Source organism: Patiria miniata, unplaced genomic scaffold (assembly GCF_015706575.1).
Source record: "Patiria miniata isolate m_02_andy unplaced genomic scaffold, ASM1570657v1 HiC_scaffold_1, whole genome shotgun sequence".
Lineage (NCBI taxonomy): Eukaryota > Metazoa > Echinodermata > Asteroidea > Valvatida > Asterinidae > Patiria > Patiria miniata.
The window spans coordinates 12,103,931-12,125,858 of record NW_024037047.1 but is presented as its reverse complement, the minus strand read 5'-3'; the positions used below and the strand labels follow the sequence as shown (position 1 = coordinate 12,125,858).

At 39.5% G+C, this 21,928-nt stretch overlaps 1 long non-coding RNA gene across 1 annotated transcript; it reads right to left on the bottom strand.

The window, feature by feature from the left end:
* Positions 1-3,223: 3,223 nt before the first annotated feature.
* LOC119723417 lies at positions 3,224-15,100 on the bottom strand. The gene is made up of 5 exons (XR_005270545.1): positions 15,089-15,100; positions 12,346-12,347; positions 5,934-5,983; positions 4,773-4,851; positions 3,224-4,267 (listed from the first exon to the last, which is right to left on the bottom strand). It is a non-coding gene; the product is annotated as an uncharacterized LOC119723417 (long non-coding RNA).
* Between the last annotated feature and the right edge of the window lie 6,828 nt (positions 15,101-21,928).

The window sequence follows — 21,928 nt, the reverse complement described above, 5'->3', positions numbered from 1 at the left end:
AGGCCTATATAGTCGTGTTCCCTAACGTGGCGCACTTCGAAGCTTACCCAACTTTCCTCGAGTAGTGTTGACAAACCTATTTGTTGACAAACCTCAAATTCATGCAGTATAAACATACTGGTACTTTTACCTTATTAATGCGTGCTATTTAACCTCTGTGAACAATTTCGGTTTCATAAAATTTAATCCGAAATTCAAAAACGGTGGCGTCCGGAAATTGGGCACAAATTCGCGGAGTGTTCCCTAACGTGGCGCACTTAAATAAATCTCGGAAAATTCCAAATTAACATTTAAGAAGTTCTGTTAACTTGATAAATTCTGATAAATCATTATTATCTCTACTTTAATACACAGCCAGATGTTTGTCAGAAAATTATTTTCTTATTTTTTCGGGGCACTTTCAAAGTGTTCACTTTGCACTTGAAAATAAAATCGGAAAATCACGCCAAAATAAGTTTATCTTCTAACTTTGTAACGGGTAAATAAACTCGCGATTTATGAACGGGAGTGTTTAAAACTTGATGAAATGTCACTTTCTGTGAAATTTCAGTTAAAACTTTTGCTCTAGCTAGGCGCTACAGGCGAAAAATCAAAGTGCGCCACGTTGGGGGCCGCACCACGTTAGGGTACATCAACAATACAACATGGAGGAATATGAACATGGCAATGACAAAGCAAATTATTATTAATATCGTTAATGTTGTCGCTCTGAGTTTGAGGAGAATGGAGGCCTGTGTGGTAGCTAGCGAGATATTTTGTTTAAATTCCATGCGATCTAGACCTGTCATGCTGGTCGCCATCCATGTTTTTTTAAGACATAGGCCTAAACGTGCATGACTGATCCGGCAATGGCAATGAACAAAAGTTGACTTGTTTAAAATAGTTTATTCGAATGACCTTTATAACTTTTTTATGCAAAATCTGATTGAATTATGTCTGCCTTGGCTTTAGCTCTACTCAGTGGAGCGCTGGAACTTCGGTACCCTCCGTACAAGCTTGCACGGGCGAAGTTCCAGCGCTCCACTCAGTAGAGCTACCTTGGCTTAACGCCCACCGAAATGTTTCTACATGTATTATTTTTTTTTATAAAGAGAAACCGAGGAGATGGTTTATGCTAACTTACTGCACAACTGGCCGATTGACCTTCATATCAAACAAAGAAATTCAGCAAAGCCATATAGCAAAACCCACCAGCTGCAGGACTGAGCCGGACGAAAATGGAGAACTTCACGGAGGGCTAGGGATGGAATCGACTGTATCATCCACTGAATGGAACATGCGATGTGATAGGCATCTGAGCGTTTGACTTAATCAATTTTTACGATGTGGAACTGTTAACATTGATTGGTTTTGGTTTTGGAAAGAAGTTGTGGAGTTCAACGCAAGTATTTTTATGAGCTCCCAAGATGACTGTCACATTATTGACAGTTTGTATGGTGAAGAAAGCAATGAGTACTTTTACGGTTTGAAATTATGTTGTGTACGCCGTTATATAAGATTACTAGCTATAGCCATATACACCGTCATTCGCTCACAAAAACGATTCCCATTACACTTACAAGTAATTATATTTATTTTCAGAAGTATAGCTAAACATTTAATTGTAAACAAGACCGTGCATAGCTGGAATTATTCTTTGACAAAATTAGTATAGTACTATTTTGGTTTGTGATTCATCTCCTTTCACACAATATCACAAGAGGTAAACGATGTCATTCCATGATCAATCTAGGGACGGGAAGAAGTTTTTACTGATTACTTTGTAAAATTAAGGGTTTTTTTACCTTTTAGATTGTAATTGGTTTATGTTCAGGTTTTTTAATAAATATATCAATCATTTGATCTCCATACAATTTCTCGTGTGAGCGTTCAGTTAAAAAAATATGATGTCATTTCAGCATATTATTAATTCACTTATTAATTTCGTTGATGGAGTAATTCAGTGTGCTCTAATGACCAATGTGCCAAAAATGAAATGGCAATTTACTTGCAATCATTTTTGGGAGGAAGAGGGATTAAAAAAAAAATAAGGGAAAAGGAAAGGGGGGGGTTCTTGAATTTCGAAAATGCATAATAAGAAAGTGTATATCAAGAAAGTGTGGAAAAATTGTTTGGAGGGATTGAGGGTAACTCTTCATCGTTCAGTTATTATTTTTTTAAAGATTGTTTTGGAGGAGCGCTTGAACTCCCTCCTGTAAGAAAAATTTCACTCAATAATCCATTTTCCAAAGTAAACAAAGTGAAAGCACAATGCGCGTTTACCCGTCTGACAGTAAACGCGCCGCCATTGTTCGGCCGCGCATTCATGCACAAACACTTCCCGATGTCCTATCCAACCAACACGCGCGCGTACTCCGTTCGTTTGCACTCATTGATCTCCATATACACAGTACATGGAGATCAATGTTTGCACTACACCAACCTCGTTCCCCATGGGTACGATCTTGCTGCGCCATGTTGTTTCCCATCATGCCTTGCGCGATCTTAACACCTGGAATTGTGTAATTTAAATGTGTCAAAATGGGTGCGTTCGATTAGCTTACACGTGTATACGCGGGGTTACACTCAGGGAAAGCCACGCAATGAGGCTAATCAAACGCTGCGGTGTATTCGCCTGGCATGCTGGGAAAATGAAGGTCAAAGGTGTTAAGGGGCGGGGCCAAATGTGAATGTACACACAGCGTCGTCTGCTCACCGGGAAAATAGAGATGCGGCGATCCGGCTAATTTAATTAGCTCTAGATCATTGTAATACGATAAATTAATGAGAGAATCAATAGGTTTGCTCTAAATTATCAACAAGTATGTCATAAAGACCGATGTAAACGTAAATTTCATCCTAAATCGTTTGGAATTCGTTCCAAAAGTTGAGGCATTTTCGGCTTGAAAGAAGTTCATTTCATAAGCTTGTTATTGATAAATTGAACTTAGGCCATAATATCGAGAGTCGAGTCCATGACAACAAATTGCAGACAAAACCCGTCAAAAATATTGCCACAGTGTCTTTTTTTTATATATTTATTGACACACTTTCAAGAAATACATTTAGGAAAAAAAACTTCCATTTGCCTATTGAAGTATATAACTTATTGCTTCAGCCTACAATCATTGGACATTTCATAACTTGAAAAACGTTTTTTCTTGCATATCGTGCTTCTCGAAATTGAAAATAAAAAAATTGTCTGTGCATCATCCATGGATTATAACTATTATTTCATTTTTCATTGACACTCTAAACTTATTTAGTGCTTACAAGATTATGTCGGTACATGATAAAGATTCATTTATTAGTAATTAATACCTCCTTTATTCATAAAAACAATAAGTAAATTTTCTGTTCAGGGAAACAAAAAAGCAACTGTTTAAAGATGTGTGTATATAGCCGACAAATAAATACTTCTTTAATAATTATATGAACACATTATTTACAAAATATCTGAACAAACATTGTATTGTGTGTTCGAGGGCTTAGAAGAAAAAAATGCACATACATTGTATTGACATGGATGGGACTCACGTCTTTGGATCTTCATAATAAATGGGTGTCTTGTGTATGTTCTTCCAGTCAAAAATTATTTATAAATTTATTATAAGGTGTTGAAATATCATAAAATCAAATTGACTCGAACATAAATTTGACTCAACTTGACCACAAACTGTGACTCAACTCGGCCTTCTTGACTAATTAATGACTCAACTCAACAGGAGTAACTTTCTGATAAGGACTCAACTAGACTCAAGTCACAAAACTCCGTCTACTGAAAGGTGTCCAGTTAGTTGTTTTTAGTGCATGAAAATGAATTTTAGTCGATGCAATCTCTTAATTGTAAACTGAAAGAGTCAAAGTTCAAGAAGCCTGTGAGTAATTTTTTTTAAAAAGAAATAGGCATTCCAGCAGCAAAGTACGTGTGAGGATAAACCCAAAAGCTTGAAAAGATCATATAGGAATTTCATCCAGGCTTGCACAAGAAAAGGCAACTCACACAGCCACTTGAAATGCCGTGGATAGCCTGAGCCAGGATTTGTTCAGTGTTGGGGTTGGAGGGCAGGGGAAGGCACCATCTTGTTTTTAGGGGACACCAAGGTTGGACCCAAGAACATTTTCCCCTAAATTTCAGGCCACTGCAAGTGCTGCAAATTCGAAAAGCAGGGCGGGAGGGGGGGGGGGGGCGGGCTGGACCTCTTTTGACTCTTTGACCGCTTTCTTTTTCACCGGTGAGGGCTTCGTTTCCTTGAACACCTCCAATAGACGAGATGTCTCTTGAAATCTGCAAAAATAAAAAAGAGGAAATGGGTGATATTTCTCAGGGATTAAAGGAATATGACTATGTTTTACAATGCAATTGTGGGAAAAGAATAATTTACTGACAGTTTGTTGTGAACATTCACCTCGGTTCAGAGACTGTTTTCTGGATGGCTTCTATTAGAACCTCCACTTGGATCATCTGATATTTGAAGTGTAATAACTTTAACATTTTGTCAGACCATTTAAGCTACACAACTGCACACACTTGGGGTGCATGCAATGCAAACATGCTCTATTTGACCTTTCAAGTGACTTTGTTTATGGAGCGCCTTGTACTACAAAATATCACAAGTGATCTTGCTACAAATGGAATGCCTTTCACACAAAGCGAAAAACAATGATTACTACAGATCTCTTTAAGCTTTTCAGTTTATCCTCACAGTTTTCTGCTGAAATGCCAATTTCTTTTTCAATTTTAGTTTTCACACCGGCTTCTTTACTTTGACTCTTTCAGTCTGCCTTCATACCTTGCCATTATTTTGATCAGTTGTCATGGTTCACCATCCCATCATTCATGTGTGGTAGCAGACGACGTGGTTTGTTATCCTGAAATCGAGGAAATTACAAGCGATGCAAGGGTCATAAAATCACATTGACTAAAATTCACTTTCATGCACTAAAACAACCAACTGGACACATTTTTTAAAACTGAATGTATATAGATAATTATGGACCACAAAATTCTACATTATGCAAATTCTAAGGAGAATATTAAATGTCAGTTGACTATCAGTTATTTTCCAACCATTTATCCTATTTAGAGATATTGACAAGAAAATCAATTCATAAAGAGTCAAAATCGCTCCAAATTTAAAATGCAAGTATCTGTAGCACAAGGTACTATTGCGGGTGACAGAGCACCTTCTGATTAAGAGAGAGTCTACTTAGATTTCCTGTGGAAAAAAAAACTACTGTTGATTAGGGAAACTTGAAAAGGTCCAACGTGATTGATGTTCTAATGTGACATATATTTGGATTCTTTGGATTTTTGGTAAAAACCAGTGTTGTAGTACTCCTACTCGGTACTTGAGTACTTCTCGAGTACATTTTTAAGTGTACTTGTACTTGAACTGGTACTCGCATGTCAAATTACTCGAACTCGAAATGACGGTACTCGTACTCAGGCAGCAAAGTGCTCGTACTCGACATGTCGAAATTGTACTCGATCATCAAAGTATTCGTACTCGAATAGCAGCCTTATCTTATCGATACTTACAGTTTGAAATGGTGGATTGGCTGCGTTTGTGGAGTAATCGAAGTTTCCTGATTTTCCTCTGTGCACGTCCGGACAAACACATTTAACAGCAACCCGTGAGTAGGTTTGTATTGCCCTATGGTGGTATTTGGAAATAGAAGTACTCGTACTCGTACTCGGAAGTACTCATACTCGTACTCGTACTCGGAAGTACAAGTTCAAGTGCTCGGAGACCTGTACTTGTACTCGGAAGTTCAAGTACTCATACTCGGCAACGCAAGTACTCGGTACTCGGAAAAAAGTACTCGACTACAACACTGGTAAAAATGTATTTCAAGTCATGTGGTAAAATGTTTGCTTTTTGGGGGCAAAAATGACCCAAAATACAAAGATGTACCTTTTTTCAAAAAAATGGAGATTAATAAGTGTTTACCTGAAGCAGCTCTTCATGATGTTTCATAAAACAAGTTTCGCACACTGAATCTGAAAGAAAACAAAGCAATAAAACAAGAAACATTTAGAGCTCTACTTTTCAACGGTAATTGGAATAGCATAGCTGACTATTCAGTATTTTCCCAGGCTGTCAACAGAAAAACTTTAGGCCTATTGTCAGATGCCACATTTTGTTGACAGTAACTTTTTTGTTGACATCATTTCATTGTTTCCATCCTAGGTTAAAGCAAATGACTAGTTATTGTAAATTATTTATTGCAAAACACTCGTGTGGCATGCAAATGTTGGACAGGTACAGTGTGCTTTCTGCAGGCAAATGGCCACTTGTGTAAAATTGAAGCCAAGTTTTGAATGTTCAAATAGGTCAAATGCAGTTTCAAATAATCAAATACTAAATTTTTCGAAAATAAATGGCCTTAATTGTAAACACTAGTGTGTATGTGTGAACAATCATATTTAAATATGAAAAAAAAAAATATTCAAATTTTAACTTCAAGAATGAAAAATTCTGGAACAGGTTTAAGGTCAAATATTTAAAACTACTATAACTTCACCATAATTTGTAGGGCAATACCCCCCTCCCCGTGCCTTTAAAAATATGTTTTGGCTATCATTACTGCAGTCGTAATGCAATTTTCAACTGCTATCATTACAAGGCAGTAATAACATAAGGATTTTTAACTGTTGGAAATAGACTACAATGATATATCAACCGAATGGTTCTAAGGCTCTATCTCTCCCTTAAAACATCCTCCCAAGCCACTGATTACAATTACAACGAAGACAATTAAATCTTTTTAAATACAAATAATACTTGAGGCCTATATACTGAACCATCGGGTACTCGTGTATGACACCGGAGCAGACACGAGAATCACGTGATGGCTAAACGAACGCTCTCGTGTAAGGGAAACTTACACGTGTAAGCTAATCGAACGCACGAAAAAAAAAATTGTTATTCAAAAGTCGCGATGCCTGTACAATATAAATTATGGCAGCCTCGTTTTTCGCTAAAAAAGCCCTGTATCTTTACTTGTACAGGGACGAAAGGGGTACGTACATTTAATACAAATCTTTGCTTAATAACGCAACGTCCAAATGTTATGTTTGAAAGGATTGATTCTTCAAAATCACAACTTTTAACATTTTAAAGATGGTGGCGGCACGTAAAACGGATAAACTGCAGCCTAATTATAATGTGCCATTATAATTAGGCTGCAGTTTATCCGAATCACGTGATGGCTAAACGAACGCTCTCGTGTAAGGGAAACTTACACGTGTAAGCTAATCGAACGCACCCATAATTTTTTTTTTCGTACGTGACGTTACGTGCAAAGCACGCGAGCGCATTATGGGCGCGCCCGGCGTGCAATCTTCGAAATGCGCGCGCAGTACGCTGTGAATAGCCAATCAGCGTCATTTATGTCATCATCACGGCCAGGGGTTAGTGTAAGGAACGCGCACGCGCCCATGGAATCGAAGCTGGCACTACGCTTTGTTATTTTAAATGACGTCACACTTCGGTACTCAATACCGTCTCCCGGTAAATGAACCAGGGGTATTTAGCCTGCCCGCCTTACCCTGCACTGTAAATCACTTATCCTACCCTCACCAAACTGAGTATTGGATTTGCATCAATCGAGGAATCGATTTTGCCTATTTGCGACGGTAAAATTAGGAAGATATTCAAATGTCTCCCTAATCTACCTTGTCTCCATATGGTAAACCTTTTTGATGATAACTTGGCTCTTAAAGGGTACAAAAATTACATCAATTGTATATGTCACCAAAGTTAATATAGCAACTTTTTGGCAAATACATCGTTACATGTATTCATTAACTCGGCAGATGAATCGATGGATACATGAGACTATTGTGCACTACATGAAGTTGAAGCTTTTATAACGTAAAATGTTTACAAACTATCGTCAACTGGAGTAACTTTGGCAGGTTTTCCTCCTCTAATATTGCATGTCTGTTTTTCCTTTTGTGGGTTTTTTTTGCAGCTGGGCCCTAATCTGTAACCTAGTAACAACAAATATTTATGTTCGTTCCTTTGAATAGAGCCTCCTAAAGTGCTGCCAAAGTTTCCACGTATATTGGGGCAACTGTGGCAGTATATCGGAATTGAATGATATAATTATTCACAAAACCTGTACAATTATAACAATAATGATATTTATACTGTTGTTAGAAAATAACTTTTACAGTATCAATTTTATATAAAATTGTCAGAAATACCGCGCAACAAAAATGCTGTACGTGGTTAGGCTTCTGCCAAAGTTACCCAGGGTGCCTAACTTACCCCAGTTTACGGCAGTGTTGTAGTCGAGTACTTTATTCCGAGTACCGAGTGCTGCCGAGTACCTAGGTTGCCGAGTGCGAGTACGAGTACTTGTGCTTCCGAGTACAAGAACAGGTCTCCGTGGTCCAACAACAACAATAAAGGAACCTTGAACCTTGAACGGCAATGAAACGTACAACGTGCGGTACGGTACACTACACGTACGTACGTACGACCATACGACTAGCTAGCTAGCTAGACTAGCTTGCGGTGCGTACGTCGCCGCGCTGTTGCTATGCCAACATGGGGGTATTCGATACGATCTATACCCATCGGCGGCGGAACACTTTTGAAAGTGGTGGGGCAAGGTCCAGTTACTTCCCGGAGCAGGATTAAAGCAAAATGAAAGCAAATGGAAAAGTGTGAAGTTGGTCCGAAACGAAAGTGTGACTTACGTAGTGTCTGTTAACCTATGCATGTGGACTATTTTCTCTTCGCGCGGTATATCCCTATTTTTCATATCATTTTTCTAATTTTGTGTGGCCATACTCACTTAGGTATAAGGCCTACTGTCAAATTGCAACCCCAATCAGGGGTGTCAATCGCTTCTCAAAAGTGGGGGAACATACCTTGATCAGAACTGATGCGAGCGCGAAGCCCTTAAGGCGTGGGGTTCGGGGCCCGCTTAAGGGCCCCGAAAAAAAAAAAAGGATTCTAGATGCTCTGTGGTGCGATCTGAGGCAATTTCTGACCACAAGTCTTTAACCAATATTTTCTGAGCAAAAGATACATTGTAGTACATAATACTATTAATAGGGCCCTGTAAATGAGACACGTGTTCAAAAATCTTTTTTACCTGTTAATGAATGTATCATTTTAATTAACCTCGTTTTTTAAAATCGCTTCTGGTAAAAAGTGGGGGGGGGGGCAAAATAGCTACCTTTTCAAAAGTGGGGGGGCAACTGCCCCCTCTACCCCCCCGGTTCCGCCGCCGGTGTCTATACCGTTCGGGGTTTTTTATCGAGTACTGCTATTCGAGTACGAGTACTTTGTTTTATCGAGTACTGTTATTCGAGTACGAGTACTTTGATGATCGAGTACAATTTCGACAAGTGCGAGTATACGAGAACTTTGCTGCTCGAGTACGAGTACCGTCGTATCGAGTACGAGTACTTTGACATTCGAGTACGAGTACGAATACTTAAAAAAGTACTCCAGTAGTACTCGAGTACGAGTACTACAACACTGGTTTACGGTATTCAATTATAAATTATTACTCAGGAAAAAAAAACAACTTTTGAAAGTGAAATAAAGTCAAACAAAGTTTTAAGCAATTTAAGATAAAGTTTTATATGTACAGCTTCTCTCATATTTAAAACAAGACTCATTATACAATGATAACGCTTAAATCACAAGTTATTTTACTCAAACATTAAGGCACTGATATGTGTAAAGATAAATTTGTCTTGACCTTACTGATACGTGTCAAATATTGTACATCGTTTTGTCTGCATCAGTATAGAAGACATATCGAATTGTTTGATTTTTATGATATCATGAATAATTTTACAAGGTATGGTACAAATCAATTAAGGTAATATGGTAACTGGGGCAAAAGTCAAAAGTGAGCATCTTTCGTACTTTTGTATTTCTAAAGAAATGTATAGCAATGTAGAAAAGGACTTTTTTGCAATGAACCTCAAAATACCACGAGGGGCGAAATTGAAAATGTGAACAAACTCTTCCATCTCGATGTACAGGGTGAGTCACAATGATCTGGACCCAAATTAAACAACATATTAAAATATGTAGCAGTTATCAAGACAAGTGCACATGAGATAATTTAATATATAGGCTGGTATTTTGGACATATTTGGTGAAAGTTTCACGTATATCTATTGTACCATTTTGAAGAAAAGCGTCAGCAAAGAACACACGCTAAAAACACTCTGACCACGGTTCCATGGTCCAACAAATTGATTGAAATCGCGTGCTGGTGGAATCAGAGTAATAACAAATAAAAACCTAACATGGTGACTGACTCACTTGAAGTTATTGACACATTTACAAAAGGCAAAACCAATTCCGTGTGCAGACTGGACAATGAGCCACTTCAATGAAAATGGCATAACTCCTCACCACAGTCACTAATTTGAAAAATTCAAAATTCCTGTGGAAGACAAGGTAATAACCATTTACATGAAACACTCAGTTTTTCTCAATATACTCTATTTGCCACCACAAAATGGTGAACTTAGGTCCAGATCATTCTGACTCACTATGTATACCCATTTAGTGCTTCCTCGACTCATTGGTAATATACTACATAATTCGCATTTTTGATGATAAACGGATTTTAAAATTTAGTTGTTCATTCATCAATTTCAAACATCAGCGATCGCAGATTTTTCTTTTTTAATCGCTAATTAGTTGGAAAGTAAATATCCCAGTCAGCAGATGTTTCCGAAGATACCTGCATGCTGAAAACGCCCGGGTTGCCAACGTTGCGTATTGTCGCAGTGTCCACGGCTCCTTCTTTTCCCGCAATTACATTATCGTTGGTGTCATCGAAAGTTATCCAGAAGTTTCCAGGAATGACATCCTGAATGAAGTTCGAAGAAGCAAATGGCTTACTAATTTGAGTGTGATCTGTGGCCAGCCCTATATTGAGATATGACATAAAGAAATAAACATGAAGTTTTGTAAAATTGAGAGCATGTTTTGATTTCCAAAGCGGAGAAGTAGTATGTTAAAGCAAATATTGTTACACTGACTTGTTTTACTTTTTAGGTTCGTAGATGCTGGAAAAACAATAACACCAACCATGTTCTTGTAGTCTGGTTCCCTGACCCCACTTAAGATCTAACGCAGCAATATATAGACGTGGGGAATTATAAGGTCAGAGAATCAGTATAGCTGGCTTGTACCCCTTCACAGGTGTGTAATCAATTGCAATAACTAAATATGAAAAATTAGGAGCAGTTTTGGACTAGAAGAAAAATAGTTTTCTCCAACGCTGATTGGCCGAACAGCGTTGGAAATTGATACAAAGTACCACTTTACTTAATAATGTCAGCACACCAGGACCCATAATTGTACGGGATGCTTTAGACTGTCATTCCCTAACAGTCCAGTAATGAATTTCGTGGTAATTTCATCATTTTTTTTTTATGTTTGCAAATGTTGTATCTCTTCTTTAAGGGAAAATACAACATTTGCAACCATCAAAAAATAAAACTACCAAATCATTTTGAAATACCTTGCTGGACTGTTAGTGAATGACAGTGTAAAGCATCCTGTAAAATCATGGCACCTGGTATACTGTCATTTTCAAGAAAAGTGGTATTTTTGTAGCAATTTCCAACGCTGATCGGCCGATCAGCGTTTTTCAAATAGGCCTACTGGCACCTGTTTGCAATCGATTACACACCTATGAACGGGTACAAGCCAGCTAGACTGGTTCCCTGACCTTACAATTCCCCAATATATGTAAACTGCTCTGTTTCTCTCTTAAATGGTCAGGGAACCAGACTACAGGAAAATGATTGTTTTTCTTGGTTTTTATAGCATTTCCGAACCCAAAAGCTCAAAAAAGTCAGTTTTACTATATTTGCTATATATTTCCAACCCCCCAATTCCATCCATTTCTGAAAATTACAGCAAAAGCAAATGATGTATATTCCCTTTAAGTACAGTATGTGCCATGAATTTGAACAAATTGCCACAGAAATTCGATCGCTTGTTTTTGTACCTGCAGGTATCATGTTTAACATATATAAACAGCCTAAGGAATTCTCGCGGGGGGTACGAAAACAGTCGTGGGGACATTTTTCATTTACAATTTTTCATATGCATGTATAAAGAGAAAACATACTTTGCTCTTTAGTTATATATCACTCGGATTGATGATATGGGTGAAAATGTTGACTGGTCCGACTGATTTCCGTTGTGTACAATTTGCACAAAATATTACATGTATTACTATTACTCCAAAGTAGCTCTGGTGACATAGGACTCATTTAGTTGGATTTAGTCATATCGATAAAGATCTCCTCGAAACAAATAGCTATAGTCTGAGGATAAGACGTGTGCAGAGCCACGGTCAAACGTCTGATGTATACTAATATGCACATTGTATGCGACCCCGCCCGCCAGCCAATCGGAATGGATTGTAACAATTGTTATGTCATTTCAGAAATGTGGACTGAGATGTTGATTAGTTATTTGGAATGCCATTGGTCAACGTGGGACAATTGGGCAAGATATCGGAATTGACTGAAATTAATCTTATTCACAAAACTTGTACAATTATAGCCAGTGTTGTAGTCGAGGCTACAACCTCCGAGGCCGAGGCCAAGGCCGAGGCCACAACCGCGAGGCCAAGGCCAAGGCCGAGGCCACCACCTCCGAGGCCAAGGCCGAGGCCAGCTATCAAAACACGTAATAAAATATAAATCACTAAAACAAGGCTAAGATTATGTTGGAGTTTTAACATCTTTTTAGTTGAATTCACTGAGTTTTGGAGTGCCTGGCTTACAAATTTACAGCTTGCAATGGGTTTCCTCTTGTAGGGAGTCCGGCGAATTTTATTTTTTAAAGAAAGAAATCTCAAGTTTTGTATCACTGTAAAGCAAATTTACAACAACAATCAATGGCGTTTGAATCAGGCTCATAGGTGTTTGCCCTTTGGAGATACAACAATTTAAATGGCCAAATTTTGAGTTTCTGTAAGATTTACATTATTTACTTTAAGCATGTTTTATAAATCTTATTTTCAAAATCTATCAAAATATTTCAGATCATAGGAATCCCCATTAAATAAACAACAACTTGATTTTTGAATCAGGTTTTTACCACTCATAACAAAAAGTTACGATCCCCCGACCTTCGCACTGTCCAGGCGCGCGCCGAGCAAACACCGCGATGCAACCGGACAATGCCAGACGGCCCGCCGTTGCGCACTGGCAAAGCATAGTTCCAATCCCGCTCCACACAACGGGATAAGTGTCCACGCATTATCACTGTTAATACCGCGGTACCAGACAAAGCCTGGCAATGGCCAATCCCGCTCCAAACAACACGGCAACACAGAACATGCGTGCATGATATCACTCAGTTCATCAACATGACCATGAATTCTCGGATCATCTGATTTGAATCCAATGGCTTCGAAGAATTTTAAGATCATGGCAAGAGGTAGGGAGTCCAGAGTTTTTTGGCCGTATATCTGTAACCACGCAAAATTATTCAATTTCAAACAGTGCTTATACATGTAATAAGTATCAACATGGCTCTAAAAATACAAAAAAGTATCCTGGTACCACGAGGAATACTGACTCCTATTATTAAAACATTCATTCAGAACTTTGCATTCATTTGGATGGAAAAACGAATTCTGAAATCGCGCTTTCCATATCGACCATTTGCGCCAAACATTACCATGTGAGCCGGAACTTTCATTTAAAATACCGTGTAAAAATAAAATCTACTTGATAAATCGTAACTGTTTTTATCATATCTTTATGAGAAAAAAAATGGTACGGACTAGTACACTCGATCGTACCCAGAAAGTTCAGACTTTTACTGAAACAGTGGCCTATAAAAAGAAATGATTAAGCTTGCCGCACCTTGCCGCACCTTGCCGCAAATCATTTTTAAAGATCGGGGTACAGAGGCGAAACGAGAAAATTTTGTACAACACTGCAACCAGACTAGTCTACTACCACATGTTATTGTACGCAGATGGGATTGGTGCCAGACTTATGTAGTCTGGCACGCGGTAACAGTTATAACGCCTGCACGCACGTGGAAAGCTGAAGCGCAGGCTAGGCGAAGATGCTAGTCTACGTACCATTTCCAGTTCATTCGTGCGTACATTGTATATGTATGAAGCCCGGGAAGGGACAGGGTGGAATTTTTTTTTGAATTTCCTAATTCGTTCGCACGAATTACTATTTCGTTCGCACGAATTACTATTTCGTTCGCACGAATTCCTATTTCGTTCGCACGAATTCCTATTCATTCGCACGAATTGCTATTTCGTTCGCACGAATTAGGAATTCGTTCGCAGGAATCGCTATTTCGTTCGCGCACGAATTCCTAATTCGTTCGCACGAATTACTAATTCGTGGGAACGAATTAGTAATTCGTTCGAACGAATTAGTAATTCGTTCGCAGGAACGAATTAGTCATTCGTAATCAAAATGGGCGGCCTCGAGCCGGCCTCGACCGATTCGCCGAGGCCGGAAGGCTCCGAGGCCGAGGCCAAGGCCGAGGCTTTGCACTCCGAGGCCAAGGCCAAGGCCGAGGCCATGAAAATCGGCCTCTTCTTCTTTCGTTTGAGGCAGCAGAAGGTCAGGCTATTCCGTCCAGTTGTCTAAGCCATGTTCTTGTTTGTTCGCTGACAATGGCGAGGTCCACCGTGTCAGCTGGGGGGCCAAGTGCAGCGCATTCGTTGGCCTCGGCCTCGAGGCCAAGGCCGGCCTCGAGACATCCAACACTGATTATAACAATAATGAAATATTATTAAATAATATAATTATCTAAAACCTTGGTATTATTAATTCATGTTTTGTTTCATATAAAAGGCAGGAAACAGTATTAGAAACCTATAGGACATTAATATCATAACACAAGATTCCACCAACCAAGAATTGTCTTGGTCGTTTCAGAATACCCGCAGAGTAGTGTAGACGCTTTTCGAATTTGAAGTAGCCGGCTTGCTAGTCGTCTCTCTGAATATTTGCTTCCGGATCCGCCCTTGGTCCCCCCCCCCCATAAATTGACTGGTGCTTGCTTATATACCACCAAATACCGGTATAACCTTCGGACATCCACAGTCACGAGTCCACCGCGGCGATTTCCCCATTTTTTTGGAAGTATCGTACGTCGGCATTACACCATTTGTGTTTACATTTTGGGGGCTATTTTCTGTACTTTTCAAAATATGAACACAACAACCCACCCTATAGTTCGTCTTTTGGACCGACGTCGAAGTCCAAGCGAGCAAGGTAATACGCGTGTAGTAGCTGTCCAATGGGGGGTAAGCACACGCGGAGTCCGTGGGGGCGAGTTGGCCCGCGAAAAGTGCCTCTCGATTTCGCGAGAATAAGTCTCCCTCAAACGAGGTGAGTTCGCTCAAAGATCGTCAACTGCACGATCCAAAATAAAGTAGAATAAAAACTGGATACAACTGTACAAATGCTGATACTTTCAGCAAGTTCCGAGCTGGAAAAATCACGGAGAAAGTTTAATTCCGATAACTGCGAATGACTTTCACCACGCGGTGACACGAGAACAAGAAAAATGGCTGAACGAGCACGCTCATTAGCATAAGGTCAAAGTTGAAAAGGGCACCACAACATAAAACCTTTTCTGAAAAGTCAGTTCGAAAACCGGTGTTCGAAACCACACGTCATGGAACAGATTTCACTGAAGGTTTACCGCATCAAGTGGCCCGCACAACATGTCAGTCACGTGAAAATACACTTGATATTAACATTGCATCATTGACCAATCAACACCAAGATCTTCCACCGTTTTAGCAAGAAACTTACACTGAATCGAGTTCAACTGGTGTTTTAGAGGAATTTAAAACATTATTTTTTTCACCACTTTCGGCCTGTATGAATTTTACCGCAGCTTGTTTAGTTTGCGGTATTGTTCTTTTGTTCTCTGGTATTTTTCGTCCACGGTTTGAAAAGATGAACACATACACACCTACGTTTGTTTATGATGTAAATCGAGGATTTCTTATGTTCCTCTTCCTCTTTTTACCTTTGTTTGTACTTTTTCGCAACAGCTCTCATTGCTTTTGTACACGTTTTCGAATCGAGGTCGTCCTTGATTTGGTTCCATGTCCTCTATTCACCGCTGATGTTGCACGTGTGTGTCCCCGATTTACACCATAAACAAACTTGTCAACACACACACACTTTTTTCGTGTTAAGAAAAAAATGCGGATTTCGAGGTTTTTTCGAAAATCCCAACAACCAAAATGTATTCATAATAGCACTGAAAAGTGGAGAAAAATACCAAAGCTTTTAAAATGCGCCGTTGTGATGTAAGCGCGAGTATGTGTACTGATATACATCATCCTGAGCAGCGCTCCTAGTGTAATGCGGTGTTCAGCCCCCCTCCCCCCCCCCCCCCCCCCCCCCACTTTCGAATTTAAACAGCAATTGTGGTTTACACCACCAGCCCCCCCCCCCCCCCTCCCCCCACTCGCCGGCACAGATTTACGCCACTGTGTATGTATACGACGCATTTCACAAAACGTAAGACGGATGGAACGCATCTTAAGCAACTAGAACGCCAACGACTTTAAAAACGTAAAATGTAACGACGCCTCTTTGGGTCATCGCAGCAAAAGAATTGTCTTTTCTCGGCCATTTTTATTAATAATTTAATAAAAGAGAAAATATTCAAACGATGCATGTTATTTTATAAGTAAACTATACATCACAGAAATTATAATTTCTCTTGAAAGTTACAATTGAAATGTCGAACTAGACACTATTCCACTGCGAGCTAGTTTTTCTTGCAAATCGCGATATGCGTCAGATATTTTGTTTCATGTTTTTAAACACGTTTTCGAGAACATCTGATGAATCTGTTAAAACTGCACAAAATAAAAGTAAAACAGTCTTTGCATTTTGCCATACATAATAAGATCACGACGAGCCGTTCGCAATAGGAGAGCTTGGTTAAATAAACTTACTTAGTTCAAAGAGCAGCTTCCCAGTTTCACCGTAGAAGTTTATGTAAGCGGTTCCCGAAGATTCAATGTGAAAATCCAACTTCTTAACTGGGGAGTTGAAATTGCCTTGTGCAGGGTATCGAATTGGACCTGAAGCGGTGTCCGTTGTGAGCCTCTCAACCACTGTGGAGGTGTCCGTTGTTATCTTTTCCACCGCTGTAAGGAGTCATTAAATAACTATTTACTGAAGCTAAATTCCTGGAGGAAGCGCCTTTGAGCTGATGTGCACGTCTGAGTATAAGACACTCGTTTGCGAAGATTTGCCTACCTACATCTGTTGGATTCTAGATTTAATCGGGCTTGCTTGATTACAGTCTAGTTCTTATCAACGGTCATTTTAGATTTTTTTTTCATCAATTCATTTATCCGTGGGAATTTTTTTTCAAATGCCATCCGTCACGTTCTGAGTGATGAATACAGCCAGCTATGAAGCACTGGCCAATATCCAGTCTTATCTGTTCCGAATGTTTGAGAAACCTCAACCAGTAAACGTTCACCTAAAGCACCCGTGCTAAATGTACACAAATAACAAAATTTTCAATAAAATTGGCTTGTTAATGGTCTGATTGTGACGCGTCTTGTAATAAAACTAACAATTGCTACAAAACTTTAAGATTAGTTGGAAGCCAACAAAGTCTATTAGACAACATGACTTTGGAAAAAGGTTTATAAAAAGGATGTACAAATATTGTATAGACAAAATTTTTGTAAAGGTAATCGGTTATGGCAACATGACGAGTTCAATATAAAAATGATGCTTTTGTGTACCAAATATGTTTAGGCCAAAACAAAATAGTCGGTCTCTGGTCAGCGCGCGCGTCGATTTAGATCATGCGCGTCAATCTTTTTTTCCTTCACATTTTCCGCGGAAGTTACAACAGCGACCTCTGTTGCCGGACCACTGTCACAATAAAACCACCCTTTTCTTGTATCTGTGACTATTTAATAGGTAGTGTGAATAATTCTGTCAGAGCCCAAACCTAGCCAGCCGTGGTTGACTGATCAAGGTAACAATAAGAACACATTCCACACACAATACCTCTAGGAGCATCTTCCACGTCCACACACCCACCCAGGAATTTGTATTCCTGTGGAGACGTGGAAGATGCTCCTAGAGGTATTGTGTGTGGAATGTGTTCTTATTGTTACCTTGATCAGTCAACCACGGCTGGCTGAAATTTGGACTAAATATCCCTTTTCTAAAACTCTTCCATTTGCGACAGATCAACCTACCTTGGAAATTCCTAGTTTTTGAGTAAAATCTATATATCTATTTCGTGAAATTCTTGTGGAGACGTATTCATCTATAGAAATGTTCTTCTGGAGACGTATACAATCTTTTGTTCCCTATTGTGTTCATGTCTCCGTAAGGTAGTAAATTCCAGCACACACACACCCATGCACCCACACACATCCCTGGTATCTCCACTCTGGTAAGGTAGATATTTTGCATATTCATGAGTTTTGGTTTAAATAAGAATGGGAATGAAGTTAAGTTTGAATGAGTGTGAGGAAAGAGATGGTAATTGGTGGAAGGTTGCTGGAATGTGAAGGGAAAGTGAGGTAGTTGTCTCCATGATTCTGAGCTGTGTACATGTACATGTATTTGCGCCATCACTCTGCTCTGCTGCTAGCGACATATTTTGATTCTTTAAGGCAATCCAGGCCCTGAGATATTTTCTTTTCCAAGCAATTTGGCTTGTGAAATTAGCAGTGCAACCAATATATATATCTTCAGAGTGCTTTTCAAGCAAATTTCTGCTTGATTGTTTTTTTACTTCGGCGTGAGGGAGACAAGTCTGCAACATTGACCAGCAACCGTAAGTTGAAGCTTTATTTATTTACTTGCTTTAATTACCAAAGAAGAAGATATTGTTTTATCTTCATTATATTTGTCGTTATGAGATTCACCGGGGTGAAGATTGAATCTAGAATTTTGAACCGTTTGAGATAATGTAGATTGGCTATATATTATGAGGATTGTTGCATACCTGATGTGTATATCAGATGTCGCTTTAATTGTGTTTATTTAAGAATAAGAAAAGTTTAAGTGACATGAGATCGAAGTACAGTTTGGTAACCTTTTTTAGGAAAAGCTTTAAAGAACATTTGATTGGTGATTCGGCGTGTATTTTGTATAGTGACTCAAAATTATTGTGAGAGTTTATTAAAATTATGAATTTACAGACGGCCTACTCTGATGCTAACTTACGAGGATGGACGCACGAAGGTGACGCCACCGGCACTGAAGTCAGCAGAAGGACTGAAGGCAGCTTAAGCTTACAGTATTTCCAGTGTCTCCGTAGAGTGGGTGGGGAGAACTACCAGGAAGAAGTCAGTTGTTTTTATGCCGTATTTATGTAATTGTTCATTGGTAGTATTGTAATAATAATTTTGATGTGCTAGATAACTTAGTGAACCTGCTACTGAAGAGTGTAGTATGAATTTGAAGTAACGTGAGGACATGAAACGTCACCAAAGGTTGGAGAAATTATTTAATTTAAATTTGTGACTTTATTCACACAGACCCTGCGGGGAGTGGAGTTACAGAGAACTTAGTAATTTTGGTGATATTTGCGGAGAGGAGTTTAAATTTTGGGGAGGTTTAAATTAATAGTGTGCAGAAGGTTGTGAACCTTGGGTAGATTCAACCGTTCGGATTAGTGTAACATTTTTATTGTATATTTGACCAGTGTTGATTAATTCCGTATTCATTCGTAGATACTTTGGATGTGATAGTCCAACACAGCTGTGATATTTTCTATTTATATATTTGATTACGATTTACAAGTGGTGCATTTGAGAATAATTAACTCAAGCTTGAGGTCTTGTTGTAGGTAGGAGTGCTTTTTAAATTAATAAATCAATTCAGAGAAAAGAAGAATTTGTGGACATTGTTTTATTTACCATTGTCTTTGAACATTTTAAGAGGAAGGTTAACTGGATCTGACAACCACCTCAAATGTTTGTACCAAGGAGCACCAAGGAATAGGGACATTGCACAAAGGCAAATGATGGAGGGCACCAATGAATATGAGGACACAAAAAAAGCAAAAAGAACGCACCGCATCGCCGCATCGATTCTGGAAATTTGGTCTGACCAGAGACCGACTATTATTTTATTTGTTTACCTTAATGTCATCGTGTTCATTTGTTTGCACAGTACGAAAGTGCGTTATTGACATTGCCAGTATAGTGTAAAAAATATTTATTTTGGAGATCGTTTTTTGAGACATGTGGTGATGAAACGAGAGAGGCAAGTGTGTATTTACTCTGTCTCTTGACTTGAATTCCATCAGCCATTTTTTTAACTTTTACAATTATCAGTCACGGATCCACGGGGGTTAAGGGTCCAAACCATCCCCCAGCCCTCCTATTGATTTTGCGGAGGTCAAGTGTCTGGAGAAAAAAAAGCCTGTCTTCACTTCAGCATTGATTTGCTGATGAACTGCAATAATTCCTGGATCTGCCCCTGATTATCCATACCTGATGGTACTTGTCTAAACATGTCGCATACATCCTAAATGGAACGAAATCCTTACAAAGATCTTAGAAATATGTTTCAACTGTAAACACAATGTTTACAGTATGCAGGTACTTTATCCTGAGTTACTTACGTGGTTTGGCTTGTATCCCTGGCCCCTGGCATCGGTCCATTGTCGTTGGCATAGCTGATCGCAACCAAGCACGCTCGTCAAATATCTGACCGGGTTCCGGTGGTAAAACGGGCCCGAAGTACAGCGTCCTCATCATGCCGTCTGCTTTTGCTGTGTTAACCGCAAAGTAAAAAACAAATAATTTATTCCATTTTTTTATTCTACTCTCTAAATTCCAAAGAGTGAAAATTCACTCCATTCGAATGAAGATTCACTCCCACAGTTGGAAACTAGGGACTACACGTTTGAGTGAAATTTCTCCAATCGTAAAGATCAGGTTTCACTCTAAAACGTCTAGTCCCTAATTTCACTCTTTGGAATTTAGAGAGTAAGCAATTTCGTTCTGAATTTTTGTTACCAAATTTCGACGTAAGACATGTACCAAGACCAAAAACACAGTTCTCAAAACTGTTTATTTACTGGGTTATTTTTATTTACTGAGTTTGGCTATTTGCAGACTGTCATCTGCGTGCCTCTAAAGTTGCATGGATTAATAGCGGGGTGACAACCAACAATCCGGGTTTTTCCGCCACTTCCGTCGTTGTTTGCGGAAATTCGAGACACAATCACTCCAACGCCAATCATTAATAATGAAACTAGGTGTCTAGTCCCGTTGGCACGCAAACAGCACTCCAACTTTTGTTAGATGGTGCCCGCCCCCTCCCCCGCCGACGTTTTTGTTTTATTCCTTCCATCATCTATACATCTAGTCCATGATGTCGCGGATCTCGTTGGGTGCAGTGTGGAAGCGCTGGACGAGGTGTGTAAGGGAGTGTGACTGACGATTTATGCCTAGGAGCTGATCTTGGGTGTAGGAGACCCTTTGGTCGGTAGATGGTCTTTGGTCTTTTGTCTAGATTCAGTTTGCTGTGTATCCGTTGCGTTGTAGTGCTGTCTTGACATGGTGTTCTTGTTTTTATTGCGGATGTACTCGGTCGAAGATGTCGAATGCTCTCCTTTAATTACCAGGATGCAGTTAACGGACGTCTTCATCTTCATCATCATCAAGTCGGCCACAGCCAGGGTCCGATACGACTGCCCAACTCCCTCCGGTCCGCCATAAGGGTGGCAAGCTCGCCGACTGTCTTCACTCCAGTGTCTTTCTTCAGCACCCCCACGTAGGACATAGCTTACGTACCCTGCCTCTTCCTGCCATGTTTCAGCTTCTACAAAACCGCCTGGTGAGCCTTGAGCTCAGGGTGGCGCCGACAGTGCCCTTTCAAGCTTTGGCTTTCCTGATCCTGATTTCGCCCTTCGTCGAGTTAGCCCAGAACCCC